We start from the raw sequence: 14,430 nt of genomic DNA on the forward strand, positions 1-14,430 counted from the left end.
CAGCAAGGACAGTCATTGTTCATCTCCAATATAAGCTACATCCAACAAACTTCATAATCGACATGGCTGTTACCATTAAAATGACCTTACAGATCTTATTTTCCTTAGAACGATTAACAATTAACTATTTCTCGCAACATGATGAAGGTTTTAATCATGAAAATAGTTTTCAGTGTGAAGTGTCATCTGGAATATAAGCTATACTCAAGAAACTTCATAATTGACGTTCCTGTTATCATTGTAAATGATCTTAGTGATCTCAATTTGCGTAAAGCAACTAAAAATCCATTTTTCAGATCTAGAAATAAATTTTCCAGCAAGGACAGTCATTGTTCATCTCCAATATAAGCTACATCCAACAAACTTCATAATTCATAATAATCATGAAAATAGTTTTCAGTGTGAAGTGCCATTCAAAATTAACGTTAGTGTTATCATAATAAAGTATCTCATCACCTTATTTTGCTCAGAACGATTAATAATTAACATTTCTTGTTACATGATGAAGGTTTTAATCATGAAATAGTTTTCACTTAAATTAAACCCCATGAACTTATTTTTCAGACACTGAAAATAGAATTTCCAGTCATTGTTCATCTCCATTATAAGCTACACTCAATTTCATAAGTGATATGACTTTTACCATTAAAATGACCTTTTTCACATTGGAAATATAATTTTCAGTAATAAGAGTGTCATTGTTCATCTACAGTACAAACTAAGCAAATTATTTATCTCATAACCAATTTTTCCTAACATGGTAAAGTTCTTAATTATGGCTATTTCTTCTAAGATAAAAATCTTAATAAAGAAATGGAGTTTATGGTATATAACAAAAATGTATGAGATAGAAGAGAAAAATCTTAAATAAAATCTATAAATAAGTACTAAAAATGATAATTATTGAGCCTATCATGAAGCTTAAACATGTCACGTGTATTCAAACATTCATAAAGCATCCCTGTAGCAGACCAATTATCATTAGGACACCCTCAGTAAGCCGGGTCATAATCTAATAGCTCAGAGACATGCCCATTGACCGTTGCAATGCAACCAACCCATTCGCAACCCTTTATCTGCACTCACACATGAGTTACAGTGATTCGGCCGCGCCGTGCAGTTCGAATCGTGGCTCTAGAAACAAAGAAGCGAAATTATTGCCACTATACGGAATTACTTTTTTACAGTAATGGTTATTATAAGTCTGGATTTATTTTAAAAGCTTCCGTCCAGGCGTTATTTATAAGTTAAAAGCTCCCGGGGCGGACGATGTATGCGTCTAAGTGGACGGGGCTGTTAGAGCGCATTAAAAATATAAATTTTGCGTACCTGCCGCCTTTTTACAAGTCGTACATTTATCATCGTGAAAGCGTTCGGGCGTCTGGGAAAATTTTTAAAATGTTTTATGTGTCCATTAGATGTGTTCTAACGAGGGAATAATTTTTGCAAGTTCATTTTCTAAGGTGTTTTTATGTCTTTATTGTCTGTAGCTACGTGGATGAGAAAATTTAATTTCATTATTTTAAATAATGGCTGTTATATAAATTAGAAAAATAGTCTGACGCTATATAAATTAAATTAAGAATATAATACATATTATTAAGTACACATTTTTAAGATTTTATCTTTTTAATTTTCTATCCATGCATACTAAATAATAACAATACCTAACAAGAATACTTTTAACCTTTGTATACTTAAATAAATTTACGTGTGTTATGTTATATTGGAAAAAAAGAAGCCGTAGATAAAATAATTAGAAGTTATAGAATAACATGGAAAAAATTACTTTCTCCAATTCGGCATTAACGTTATTTGCGGTACTATAAACAAAGAGCTGCTAAAAACAAATGTCACAAAAATAATCATTAACAGTTTGTGATCTATGTATGTGAAGTATTTAAAATAATCATTAGAAGTTATTGGATAACATATGGAATAAAGGGTCCTGAATAAAAAATTTCTTTATTCAACTGGAAATTAATGTTATTTGTGATACTGTAAATATAGATTAGATAAAATCGAATGTCACAAAGAAAAAGTTACATGATTTTACAAAAATTATCATTAACAGCTTGTGACCTAAAGAATGTGAAGTATTTAAGGTGATCATTAGAAGTTACTGGATAACATATGGAATAAACCCTCTTGAATAAAAAATTTCTTTATTCAATTGGAAATTAATGTTATTTGTGATATTGTAAATGTAGATTAGATAAAATCAAATGTCACAAATAAAAAATCACTTGATTTTACAAAAATAATCATTAACAGCTTGTTATCTAAAGTATGTGAAGTATTTAAGGTAATAATTAGAAGTTATTAAATAATATATGGAATAAAGGGTCTTGAATAAAAAATTTCTTTATTCAATTGGAAATTAATGTTATTTGTGATTCTGTAAAAGTAGTTTAGATAAAATCGAATGTCACAAAGAATAAATCACACAAATTTTACAAAAATAATCATTAACAGTTTGTGATCTAAAGTATGTAAAGTATTTAAGGTAATCATTAGAAGTTATTGGATAACATATGGAATGTTATTTGTGATACTGTAAATATAGATTAGCTAAAATCACAAATTTTTTCTTTTTTTTATTTTTCCAAAATAACCATTAACCATTAATATTCAAAAATAATCATTAACCGCTTATTATCTAAAGAATGTAATTTATTAAACTTATTCGTTAGAAGTTATTGTATAAATATTGAAAAATGGGTCTTGAACAATAAATTTCTATATATTTTTTTAGTTTATAAAATTTGCCAAAATAATTAATGAATTTCATAAATTATAAAAGTATGTTTTTCTAAAAATATTTATTTATATTTGTACATCAAGAACAATAAAATATCAGTAATAATAACTAAAAATAAGAGAATCTAATTTATTTAAAATTAATATAGTTTGTAATAGGGTCAAGTCTCTCCAACAACGCAATTAACATGACACGATTTTAGTTAAACCACGGCACAAAAGCATTTAAAATAGATGTTACATTTGCGAAAACAAATTGAAGCCATTCGGAAAATACTTCAACCTCGAAAGCCGCCGATCCAATGAGAAGCCGAACCTGTTAAACGAACGAGGCCCTTTGTTTTCAGTGAAGCTGAAATCGGCAATCAGCATTAATCATGGTCCGCTACAGGCCGTGTAGCTGGGTGTAGCGGACTTGAACTGGATGACCCGCCGCCAACGTTTATGCGAGGGGTTGTATTTGTTCGACCGATAAAGAGTGATGGACGGGTATGTCCGCACATAACCACATATCCTCCACCACCACCGGCGCTGCCATACCGGCCAGGAGGCAGCGGACTGGCCCACTCGCTGCCGATGCCGGTGCCGGTGCCGGTGCCGCTGCCGCAAGAGGTGAGTTGTTTTAATGGCCGCGGTTATTGCCGCAGAAGTATTAAATAGTTAATTAGGATGAAGAGCGCTGTGTGGGTTTTTGGCTGGCGTGTGTGTTATCGGTAAATGCGTTGCGGACTAAAAAATTTATAAAATATATATATGCACTAAAATATTAATGGAGCAGTTTTGGTATTAATCTTTTCTAAAACCAACAAAAATAAATTGTATAATTGGAATTGGACATCAAAATTTAACAAGCATATTTGAGAATAAATCATGAATTTTCTATGATTCATATACATTAGGGCCAAAAAGTCGACTATTGTTTAGTTAACACATTCATTTAATATTTTATTTAATTTTTGTATCAAAGTATATTTATAATAATAATAATAATGACTATAATTAAATTAATAAGCAATTATTCAATTCTCATTTATTGTTTGAATATGAAAATATCTTCAATAAAAACAAATTTTATAATTATTATTCACTTTTAATAAAAAATGAAAAATAATGTATATTATTAATTTTACCGTTTACATTTACTTTTTTATAAAATTATACAGTTTATTTTTTATCTATTTATTTATTCACTTACACATTGTTTTCACCTTTTAATCAGTATTATAATACTTTTTGACATTGCCAAATATACAATTTGTAAAAATATTAAAAGTCATATTATTTCTATGAATTTATATTTTTTTAATATCTTATCTATGAAATAAACAGTAAGAAATGGCACAAATTATCTTAATTTTCAAGAATACTAACAATAATATGGAATAATTATAATAATACTCTTAATACTCAAATTTTATTTATTTCTTTCAATCCACCACTAAGTTCAATAAAAAAATAAAAAATAAATTGAATTTAAATTAAATAATATGTAATAATAAATTATAAATATTAATAAGTAATTAATATATATTTTTAATACACAAATTTAATATTTTTTTTCTTAAAATTATTTAACTTATTTTTACAATCTTATCAATCAGTATTTATTTATTGATATTTATTTTTATATATTATTAGAATTGATTTATATTTTAGTTTATAATTTATTGTTTTTTATCAAACTTATTATATTTTTAATTTATTCACTCAACATGTTTTTATACAAATTTCTCAATAAAATTCTTATTAACAATTATATTTTGTGAAACTCTTGAAAAAGTATTTTAATTATATTTTTTACTTCTTTTTTGTCCTACCTTGTCCTGGTATCTTTTTAGACATGAAAATTGTGAAAATCATATTAACAAATTTTAAGTACACCACTGGAATAAGCACACTTAATATGAGTATATACGAAATTTCATAAAAATATTATGCATATTCATAATTCTATGAAAATATTAAAAATTATATTATATATTAACTAATCTATGGAATAAACTGTCAGAAATGGCACAAATTATCATATTTTTCCAGAATACTAACAATACTATTATTATACTTATTATATATATTATATATATATACTTCAATAAAAAAAATTAAACAGTAAATAATAAACAATAAATTGAAATTAATAAACTGAAATTAAACTAAATGACATGTAATAATAAATTATAAATATTAATAAGTAATTAACATATTTTTATAACACTAATTTAATGTTTTATTCTTAAATTATTTTAACTTCTTTTTACATTCTTCTCAATCAGTATTATTTATTGATATTTATTTTTTAAATATTATTTGAATTTATTTATTTTTTAATTTATAATTTATTGTTTTTTGTCAATTTTATTATATTTTCTAATGTATTCACTCAACATGTTTTTAAATAAATTTCTCAATAAAATTCTTATTAACAATTATATTTTGTGAAACTCTTGAAAAAAGTATTTTAATTATATTTTTTTACTTCTTTTTTGTCCTACCTAAATAGTATTTTCTAGACATGAAAATTGTGGAAGTCATATTAGAAAATTTTATGAATAGAAAGTCTAAGTACACCACTGGAATAAGCACACTTGATATGAGTATATACGAAATTTCATAAAAATATTATGCATATTCATAATTCTATGAAAATATTAAGTCATATTATTTTTATGAATTTATTTTTTACTAATCTATGGAACTGTCAGAAATGGCACAAATTATCTTATTTTTTAAGAATACTAATTATATAAATAATTATACTATACTCTTAATACTCAATTTTTATTTATTCATTTCAATTCACCATTCAATTCAATAAATCAAATAAACAGTAAATAGTAAACAATAAATTGAATTTAAACTAAATAATATGTAATAATAAATAATAAATTATAAATATTAATAAGCAATTAGTATATTTTTTAATACACAAATCTGATGTTTTTTTAACTTTTTTTAATTCCTTTTTACAATCTTCTCAATCAGTATTTATTCTTTAAATATTATTTGAATTGGTTTATTTTTAATTTATAATTTATTGTTTTTTATCAAACCTATATTATTAAATTTATTTTTCCAATAAGACAATTATATTTTGTGACCTTGAAACCTTGAAGAAAAATTATAATTATATTTTTTTACTTCATTTTTGTGCATTTTTTAAAAATGTTATTATAAAATTCATTTTTTATTTGTTTTTCATAATATTTCTTTGTATTTTCGATATAATTGAATATACACTTCTTACACTATTTTAAATTTACTTCCATTTTTACATTTTTTATAATTGCAATAACTAAAAAGTAATTTTATTAGTATTATCTTTTAACGAATAACAAAAACTATTATTACTAAACCATACACATTTACATTCAAAATTTTAGAAATCCAAATTTACTGTAATAAAAAGTAATTTTGTCACTTAATAATTAACCACACTATTATTTTCAATAGTTTTCAAAACTATTCATTCCCATGAAATTTGTGTCATATTTGATAAATATTTAAAAATCAAATGAGTTTTATAACTTTGTTTCTGACAGATGCTTAATTTATAATACCTATTAGTTCACAAAAACTAATCTAGTCTCTAATACCCATGAATATGAAGTAGACATAAGGTTCATTGTTTCATCATCTCTTCATTTTTTTTTTTTTTTAATTTACAGTAAAGACATTCCAACAGAGTGAACGAAGCCCGTCGAGATTCATTGCAAATCAGGTCAGTCCCAGGCTGCGTTTTCTGGATGTCGACTTGCATTTCTATCAATTCAAACGACCCGTGGAGATACTCTCACATGGCCGCCCCACAATGCCGGACATCCATCCCATTTATTCCGTTATGTCCGCGGAAGGACGAGCGGGTCCTCCAGCGTCCGCTTATCCAGCCCGAGCGCCCGGATGAAAGAGATCGACCGGAACGGACCCGTACCGTCCCCGGATCATAATCATATATCGTCCAAGATTGGACGTCGGATTACTGAAAGGGAGGGACGGCTCGACCAATTTGAATTTTAATTTACAGGGTGAGTAAAGTGTTAATGTACGGACGCTACCCTCTTTCGAATACTAGATTGTGTGGGGTACAATTTTAAACTTTTTTACTTGTTTTTTTATTTGAGAAATTTAATTAAATAACGAATTATCAGCTTATTATTCATGTACCATTTAATTTAACATAAACCGACCCTTTAATTAATACAACTGACTTAATAATTTCCTTTTTTTGTGGCTCAGAAGTATCAATTTATTTATATCCCCTTTGTATTATTCTACCACTGAACAAAATTTATTATTACGACTTTGTTATTCCCCTAGAGTCGTCTGAAACGAACAAAAAAAATCACTGCAAACGGTTTGGTTGGCAACGGCACAAAAGAAGCGCTCATAATCCCATTCATCAGTCTATGTTTGCTTAAAAGAAAAGTACAGACGCTTTGTTTGGAAAATCGCAAATAAAAGCTAAGAAAATGAACTGAAAACTGTATATCAGATGGTTTATCGTTTTGTTTTCCTTTCGCGCTGCACTTTGCTCAAGTTTCCAATGATTCCAGTAAAAGTGGCGTCGTCACTGAAATATTCTTAGGGTGTTCTTTCCCACACATATATTTAAATAAATATAATAAAACTGAATAAACGAAAATAATAATTTTTATTAACAACAGAAGGAAAATACATTATTTCAAGTAATCGAAATTTAAAATAGGGGTTACATTAGTTTAAGTTATAATATTAGGTTAGTTTAGGTCAAGTTAGGTGAGGTCAAACTGATTTATAAAAGTTTTCGTATATCAATAAAAAACATCATACAAATATATACAAATATTATTGAAGAAAATTGATTAATTTTTTTCAGTAAAAAATATTTATTTATACATATGTTCATTTTGATTTTTTTTTTAATAAATGGTCAAGAAAATGTGTTCCTTATTTTGAAGAATTTTCTAAAGTATAGCGTATTTACCCTCTCGAATTTGTAAAAAGAAAACCAAGAAAATTAGGTTATTTCAAGAAATTGAATATGCTAAGTTAAAATTTTGAGATTAGATTGGCTTAGGTCAAGTTAAAATGAATTAGAATAGTTTTGGTATATCAGTTAAAAGCATCGAATATATTTTATATTCTTTATTAATGAAAAATACCGACTGAATTAAAATTAAATATTTCTCTATCAATTAAAAATATTTAAATGCTTTGAAAATTATAAAAAGAAAGAAAATTTAGTTAAATAATAAATTTAATATATTATATGAATATTTATTGTGAAGATATATTGATATTAGTTAAAATATTTTGAGGTTATATTAGGTTAGGTTAGGTTAAATGGATTAGAATAGTTTTGTTATATCTCTTAAAAACATTGAAAATAAAATATATTTTATATAATTTAAATATTTGAGAATATATTTCTATCAATAAAAAACATTTATATGATATGAAAATTATAAGAAAAGACAAAATTTACTTATTTAAAACAAAATGAGAAACGAAAATATTAAGGTTAAGTTAGGTTAGGTTACACTAAAATTTGTTAAAAAGTTTTGATATGTCGTTTAAAATCATAGAAAAATTTATATTTTCATTATTAATAAAAATATAGTATGTATGTATAATTTATATGGATGTTTATCGTGTAATATATATTTTTTTTAATTATGCACTTATTAAAACATTATTTATTTATGTAAAATATAATATTTATATTCCAACACAAACCTAAAAAACTGAGTAAATTAAGTTATTACAAGAAATAAAATTTAAAATATAAGATATAAGTTAGGTTAGATCAGGTTAGGTTTAAATACATAGAACATAAAATTTCAAGGAATAGAAAGTTAAAATATATAAGATACATATAAAATATATAAGATATATTCATATAAGTTCAAATAATTTGAGGTTAAATTAGGTTAGATCAGGTTAAATGGATTAGAATAGTTTATTATCTCTTAAAAGCATAAAATATATTTAATTTAATTTAAATATTTGAGATTATATTAAATATATTTCTATCAATAAAAAACATTTATATGATATGAAAATTATAAGAAAAGATAAAATTAGTTATTTAAAAAAAATGAAACAGTTTTAGTTAAACTATTTTAAGGTTAAGGTAAGTTAGGTTACTCTAAAATGGGTTAAAGTAGTAAAGTAAAATCTATATTTTCACTATTAATAAAAATATAGTATGTATATATAATTTATATGGATGTTTATCGTGTTATACATTTTTTTTTTTTAATTATGCATTTATTAAAACATTATTTATTTAGACGAATTATCTGAAATATAATATTTATATTTCAACAAAAATGTAAGAAACTAGTAAATTAAGTTATTACAAGAAATAAAATTTAAAATATAAGGATACATATAAAATATATAAGATATATTGATATCTCATTGAATCATTGAAAAATCTATTAATAAAAATATAGTATGTACAGTACATAGAAAAACTGAGTAAATTAAAATCGAATTTAAAATAATATAATATATTTTTGTCTGTTAAAATGTATTGAGGTTAGGTTAGGTCAGTTAAGTAGTATATATACATATATATAGGAATCAATAAAACATATTCCTTATTTGGAAGAAATATACATAACATAATTAACTTAAAAAGAAACCGATAAAATGAAATTTTAAAATAATACAATAGATTACTTTAATTAAATATTTAGTTATTATTGTTTTAAGAAATTCTAATTTAGTATATGCAATATGAATAGGTTAAGTTATAATATTTTGAGGTTATGTTTGGATTATAATATTGTAGTTATTAAGTCTATAAACAGTTTTTAATTCAAAAGACAATTAATTTTTAAGTTCTGCTTACTTTAATTGTACCTCATAAACTGTTTCAGTCTTTAATAGAATTTTATATCCTTTTAATGGCTTTAATATTGATTAGGACGATGTACTTTTAAAGAACATTATTGAGGGTAGTTTTACGACTCTCGTCCCGTCTTGTCATCCCTTGAAAAAAAGTGTTGTTTTATTCATTTTATTATTTATTTGCTAAGTCATTATTCCGTAATGAAATGAGAAAGCAATAATAATTTCTCCGGCAATTCGCGCCACTGGAACGGCTGCACCATATAATATTCCGGTTAGGAATATTTCTGGAAAACGGGCAGAGAGCTCATTTCTTTAGACAGTTATACGTGTGAGTTAAGGCATTTCTTTTCGTTTTACTTTGCTGCTTATCTTGCCACTAAATTTCTGATTTTAATGGAAGCGAGGGCCGTTGAACGGGCTCGGTACGCGCCAAAATATCTACTTAACTTTTATATCCCCTTTTTAAATTAGGTCTATTGTTATTGGCCGTTTAAAGCAATCTTGCCCGTTTGAGGAATATTAACTATTTTCGGATGGATTATGCTCTTAAGGCGCCCGTGGGGGAGAATTTAATTTTGCGCCTTCCGTCGTTACCGTTCTCTACGCTACAAATCATTTTTGTTTGCCTTCTTTCGAAATTGCGCATAATGGCGTTTACGCAACATGGGTGTGAGTTACAGCATCGCCTTCCCTGAATATAAAACTCTTATTTGATTTGTATTTAAAGGGACATAACTATTACACAAATCACCGGAATTGAAATTGTTTCAAACTTCGGTCCGGGGAACGCAGGAATAGATTTGAAAAGTTTACTTTAATATGCCTTTAAATTTGCCGAACATATAAAATTGCCAATATTAACGTTGTTTTTTTGTTTAAGTGTCATAGAATTTTTAAAAATTATATTTTACTAGCTTATATTATTACTTCTTCAAACAATTTTTTTAAAACTTTACAGTTAGATTAATTTATAATAAAAATGTATGTCTTAAAAAATATATCAAATCAATAAATTAACAAGTACTTTTATTATTTTTTCTTTTTTCAAGTGAGATATTACATTTTACCAAAAATTACTAAATAATAACACACACACACATATATATATATATATATATATAGTATATTGATTTATTATATGTTTTTAAATTATATCTAATAAATAAAAATAATGATTATATTATATATTAATTATTATTTAATTTATAAATTATATATTTTATTTTTTAATTACATTTATCTCAGTTGATATATAAAATAATTGTGTCTTCACAAATGACTATTTTATCCAAAATATTCTAGTGTCGTTTTATTTTAAACAAAAATTAAATATGAAATAAATAAAACATAAATTAAGATCATAATAAATACTTAAATGTTAAATAACGGTAATTTAATTTGAGTTAATAAGTTTAAGGGTGTTGGGAGTTTAATATTATTAAGTATGAAATCTAGAAAAAAATTTAATATAATATATAATTTTGTTCTATTTAATTAATGAGAAAATAAATATTTTTTTTAATATTTAAATAAAAATTTATTTATTAGTTGAATTTTATATTAATAGATATGAAATATTTATAAAAACATTTTTAAAACCTATATTTTGAATGGAATAAAATAACTCAACAATTTTATAATTTTATTATATTTAATTAATAATAAAATAACTAACTTTTTTATATTTAAATAAGAATTTATTTAAATCTGAAATAATTGAAATATTTTTTATGTATGAAATATTTCTAGAAAGATTTTTAAAAATTATATTTTGAACAAAATAAAAAACTCAACAATTTTATAATTTCATTCTATTTAATTAATAATTAATTAACTTATTATTATAGTATTTTTTGATATTTAAATAAGAATTTATTTAAATGTTAAATAACTGAAATAATTTTGAGATTCAGGTCATTATGTTAAAGGTGTCATTAATATGTATGAAATTTTCCTAGAAAAACTATTTTGATTAAAATAACTTTATTATATTGAAATAATGATAAAATAAATAAAAATTTATTTATTAGTTAAATGACTAGAATAATTTTCAAATTTATTTCGTTATTTTAAAGGTGTGGGAGACTTATATAATATTTCTAGAAATATTTTTAAAAGTTATATTTTGATTAGAATAAAATAATTGAATAATTTTATTCTATTTAATTAATAATACAATAAGTATATTTTTTTGATATTTAAATAAAACTTTATTTAAATTGTAAATTACTAAAATTATTTTCAGATTCAGGTCATTATTTTAAAGGAGTTGAGGTCCTATATTAATTTGTATGACATCGTCCTAGAAACACTATTAAAAACTTGTATTGTGATTAAAATAAAATAAATTAACACCCTTATAATTTTAGTGTATTTAATTAATGATAAAATAAGTAATTTTTAATATCTAAATAAAAATTTATTTATTGGTTAAATAACTACAACAATTATCAGTTTCAGTTCATTATTTTAAAGGTGTTGAGATCTTATACAAATAGGTATAAAACTTTTACAAAAAGATTTTTAAAACCTATATAAATAAAATAACTAAAGAATTTTACAATTTTATTCTATTTAATTAATAATAAAATGAGTAATTTTTTGTTATTTAAATAGGAATTTATTTAAAAGTCAAATAACTGAAATAATTTTTATATTCAGTTCATTATTTTAAAGATGTCGAGGTCTTATATTAATAGATATGAAATTTTCTTAGAAAAATTATTAAAAACTTATATTTTGATTAAAATAAAATAAACTAAGGCTTCTATAATTTTATTATATTTAATTTGTGATGAAATAGGTATTTTAATAATTTTCAGTTTCAGTTCATTATTTTAAAGATGTTGGAATCTTATATTTATAGGTACGATATATTTTTAAAAAGATTTTTAAATCCTATATTTTGATTAGAATAAAATAACTCAACAATTTTATAATTTTATTCTGTTTAATTAATAATAAAATAAGAATTTTTTTATATTTACATAAGAATTCATTTAATGTTAAATAACTGCATTAATTTTTATTAATTTAATTGTTTTATTTGAATTTAATAAAAAAAGTAGCTAAATAAATAATATTCTTTATTTTATTTCCTGATCATAAAAGTAATAGTAAAATAGAATGTGTATATAATTAATTGAAACTATGAACAAGCCAATATTTCAAATGTAATGACTCCAATTAATTACTATCTGTCTGACCTCCGTGGACACTTTTAAATAATTCAATCGGCTGAAAGAAAGAATTATCCCATTAATACCATAATATAAATATCAAAAGTAACTAAGAGGTATTTTTGTCCAGGTAACAATTAATATTGACCATTAATAACGCCGTTAGGTGAGTGTAGCGACCCTGAAATACGAGGTACGCACCTTTCAGACTAATAATTCAAGTCGTACGTTTTACCTCCAACCGAATGCAGTTGGTCACCATTGCATTTGGATTCAGAGGCGTACGTTAAGTCACAGAATTTAATGGTGATATGGAAAATACACCAATTAAACAATTTTTAAGAAACACCAAAAAAGATTGGAATTATTTCAAATATATTAAGATCAGACACTAATTTTAAACATATTTTTTTTATCAAAATAAGAATTTTTTAAATTTTATTAAATTTTTTATCATTAAATATTAATGGAATATTTATTTTTTGATAGTAGTAATTATCACATTAATATAACTACAAAGAGAATATATAAAAAAAGTTTTCCATTATATAAGTTTTTATATCATATGTGATCGAAAAAAAAAAGATATTTACCACAAGATAAAACATAAAAAGAAGCTTTTTAAGATTTTTGAATCAAAATAGTAACAATAGAAATACATTTTTTTATTTACTTAATGGATATTAAATGTCAATGATTATATATTTCGATAAAATGAATAAACTCTTTTGTGGTTTCATTTTTGTTTAAATTAATGGTTAAAATATGTATTATTTGATATTTAATTTTTTTTAAACAAATAATTCCTTTTAGAATACAGAAAAATATCAATTAATTTAAAAGGTTAAATGAGTCATTTAAAAAATATAAATTAAGTAATTTTCCCTCGCACAATTAATTGATATTCGATTTTTATTATTTTATTGATACGAAAAACAATTATATAAATAAATAAAAGCAGTATAAGATTTTCAAAGCAAATATGAATTTTTAAAGAACGTTCAAATATTAAAAAAGAATCAGTTCATTATTTAAAGGTATGAAGTCTTTCTAGGAAGACATTTAAAAACTAATATTTCGATTAGAACTTGTTTAATGTTATATTTGTCATTATAATAACAAAAAATATATAATTAAAAACAATTTTATATATTTTTTTTCAACGATTTAAATATTTTATTTTAAAATCAAAATAACAAAATATAAAATACTATTTTATATTGATTACTAAATGTCAACAATCGTCCTGTATCAAAAAATTAAAAATTAGAATCTGATAAATAAAAAATTATTTAAATGATAAATAATTACAATTATTTTCAGAGACACTTACATTAAGTATGAAGTCTTAATAAGGAAACATTTAAAAACTTATGTTTCCATTAGAACTTTAAAAGGTTTAATATTACATAATATACTAGTCTTTATAATAATGAAAAACGTATAATTAAAAACAGACTTTTTTAATAATTTTTCAAATATTTAAATATTTTATTTTTAAATATTTGAAGACGTGCTATAAAATATTTAATTGAACAAACATTTTTATGAAATCAAAAGCACTTTAACATTTAACAAGGAGAGGAATAAATCAGTACTTTTCTAATTTTAGTCTATTTAATTAATGATAAAATATTTTTTTATAAACAAAAAT

Source organism: Aethina tumida, chromosome 3 (genome assembly GCF_024364675.1).
Source record: "Aethina tumida isolate Nest 87 chromosome 3, icAetTumi1.1, whole genome shotgun sequence".
Taxonomy (NCBI): domain Eukaryota; kingdom Metazoa; phylum Arthropoda; class Insecta; order Coleoptera; family Nitidulidae; genus Aethina; species Aethina tumida.